Source organism: Odocoileus virginianus, chromosome 7 (assembly GCF_023699985.2).
Source record: "Odocoileus virginianus isolate 20LAN1187 ecotype Illinois chromosome 7, Ovbor_1.2, whole genome shotgun sequence".
In the NCBI taxonomy this organism is placed as follows: Eukaryota; Metazoa; Chordata; class Mammalia; order Artiodactyla; family Cervidae; genus Odocoileus; species Odocoileus virginianus.
In genome coordinates, this window is record NC_069680.1 from 33,596,914 (window position 1) to 33,599,921 (window position 3,008).

A 3,008-nucleotide genomic window follows, 5' to 3' on the forward strand; every position below is an offset into this window, starting at 1 on the left:
TTCCAGTAGCTTCCAAGGATGACCTCAGTTCTTACTTGGTGGTGATTAGATCTGTCGCCAAGGTGCTGGTCAGCTTCTCCAGAGAGTCCTGAATCCATGGTAGGTTTCGCCTAGTGAAGGAGAGCAGGTTCTGTGCTAATTGGCCCCTCAGGGCCCTTGAGCATGAACCATGAGTCATGTCTCTGCTGACATTAGACAATATAGGGCTTCTCTAGCCTTTGTCACAAATTTCTGATGGACTCTTTATACCAGGTGAATCCACTGTATTTTTTTTTAAATCATTTCTATCTCCTAATGACTGCTGAGAATTCTTCAGAATTTTTTTCTTAGGACGGAGAAGGAGGTTTCTTGAGAGAATACCAAGAATACCAGAAAGATATTTTCCATCTTTTGTAAGCACATACTATAATTGAAAGTGTATTATATGCATCATGTGTCATATAGATGAAAAACAATGTTCTGATTTGGGTGGATGATTATATTTTCCTGTGACTAAGAGTCATGAGACCACTTTGGCTGTCATATTTGAGAAAGTTCAGTAAAAAGCACATATTTTGTGCACAAAATATGGTCTAAAATCTCTTTCTCTCTCTTCCTATCTTTGTCTTTCTTTCTCACCTTTCATATAAGAGATGGTTGGTTGAAAACTGTCACCGCTTTCCGCACCAGTGAACACATTTAATTTGGTGGTCTGGGTGTCATTCTCAGGCCACTCCTCACAGGGACCTGTCTCTATAATTTAGTGAAAGCCCTAACCTTCAGACATTGGCTTTAAAGCAGTTGGGCACAGGTCTTAGCCAGGTCTTAGCCAACACCATGAAGTAGTTTGTTGGTCACCAGCTTTATGCAGACAATCTTCCTTCTTAATTAAAGTGCTATGATCTAAGTGGTGAAATAATTTCAAGAAGCACTAGTTTGCTAGTGCTTGAAATCAGCAGAGCTCCACACAGAATCTTGGTTTTCAGAGAGCCAGGACATCTGCACTTGCATCTCCATTTGGAAGCTGGCATGCGTGGGCCTGAGTTTCCACTATTTCAGGATTATCTGGGGAGATTTTTTTGATTCAGGTGAAGCATTTTGGTGGTGATTTGTCTCTGATTTGGTGGGCGGAGGGGGTGGGGGTGCTTCATGTTGTGGGCTGTGCAGGGGCTGGCAGCAGAGAATCTGGTGTTGAATCAGGGTCCAGTTCCATCCTGACCCCTGGCTTTCCAGTGACCACTTGCAAGTCACTGGACGGTGGTGTGAAGACTCTTGGTTGACCTCCGTCAGCACTGGCTGGATGTAGTGAGTCCAGGAGGAGAATGGGGATTTGGGAAAGAGGTTCTTTCCAACAGCAGGTTATTTTTCTCTCTGTTCCTCCTCTGTTCCCAGACACTGTCTGAGTGTATGAGTGGCTGTAAATACAGATTTTCAAATAGGAGACAGAGGTCAGAAGCCCCCTCCCCAGGGTTCCCCTGGAAGTCCACCCCAACCCCACCCCACATGTACTCCATGAAGGCTGGGGCAGCCCAATGCTCGCACACTGACCAGGAATCAGAGCCTGGGAATTTCTGTGAGTGGCCATCCCAGTCCTGCACTGGCAGAGAGGGGTGGGGATTTGAGCCTCTCCACACCTCAGGGGGCAGTCACTCTCACTGAAAGTTCCCAGGGGTCCACAATTATCAGGAGCACAAAGTTCCATTTTTATTACCAAAATAAGTTTTAAAATCCTCTTTTTAAGTGGGTCATGCACACAATTGCAAGAGGGAGCACTCAGAACAAGTTCAAACTCTTTCTCTACAGCCTGAGTCAGAGCAGTGCCCACAGTCTCAGAGGGACCATGCTGGCACCCTCCAGGGCTGTGATGAACCAGACGCTGGTCACCGAGTTCTTCATTCTGGGATTCTCAGAAACACCTGGGCTGCGAACACTGCTCTTTTTCGGCTTCCTGCTTCTGTACACAGTGGCCCTCTCTGGAAGCCTGCTCATTGTGGTGGCCATCAGCTCCAGTCCAGCCCTGCACACCCCCATGTACTTCTTCCTGGTCACCCTGGCTGTGGTGGACATTCTCTGCACGTCCACGATCCTGCCTGAGCTTCTGGTGGGCATGGTGGCCAGCAAGACCATCTCCTATGGGGGCTGCATGGCCCAGCTCTTCTGCTTCACGTGGTCCATGGGGGCTGAGCGGCTGCTCTTCTCGGCCATGGCCTATGACCGCTATGTGGCCATCTGCCGGCCCCTGCACTACGGCGCCCTCATGGGCCCCCGGGTGTGCGCGCTCTGGGCTGGAGTGGTGTGGACAGTCAGCCTGATCAACACCAGCGTGCACACAGGTCTCTTGCTTCGCCTGCCCTTCTGCCGCTCCAACGTGGTGGAGCACTTCTTCTGTGAGATCCCCCCTCTGCTGAAGCTCTCCTGCGCCCGGACCCAGCTGAATGAAGCCATGGCCTTCACGGCGACATCTTCCTGGCGGTGGGGAACCTCTCCGCGATCACGCTCTCCTACTGCTGCATCATCGCCAGCATCCTGCGCATGCGCTCTGCGGTGGGCAAGCGGCGCGCCTCCTCCACCTGCTCCTCCCACCTCCGGGTGGTCACCTTGTACTACTCCACCGTCATCTACACTTACATCCGCCCTGCGTCCAGCTCCTCACTGGACAAGGACAAGCTGGTGTCGGTGACCTACACTTCCGTGGCCCCTCCCTGAACCCCTCATCTACTCGCTGAGGAACATGCAGGTCAAGGCGGCGCTCAGGAGGCTGCTGTCCTGCTGCTGAGGTCGCGCCCCGCAAGGTCCTCGTGCCTGGAGGGCGGGGCCCCGTGTGGCTTTCCCTAAACTGGGACATGGTTGTTGTCTGGAAGAGCCCCATCCTGTTTCCTAAGGTCACACCCTACTGTAGTGTATAGTGACCATGGGGCCAGCTCTGGGCATCTCTCCTCCGCTTTCAGGAAGCCCCTTAACCTCCGAGTCTCACCCTGTCCTTCTCTGGTGAATCCTGGGATGACTTATGACAGTTTCATGACCCAAGA

General features: G+C 51.6%; 1 pseudogene; it reads left to right on the plus strand.

Annotated features, from left to right (window-relative positions):
* The first annotated feature begins 1,843 nt into the window (after window positions 1-1,843).
* LOC110128950 (olfactory receptor 13G1-like) lies at window positions 1,844-2,755 on the plus strand (annotated as a pseudogene).
* Window positions 2,756-3,008: the final 253 nt, after the last annotated feature.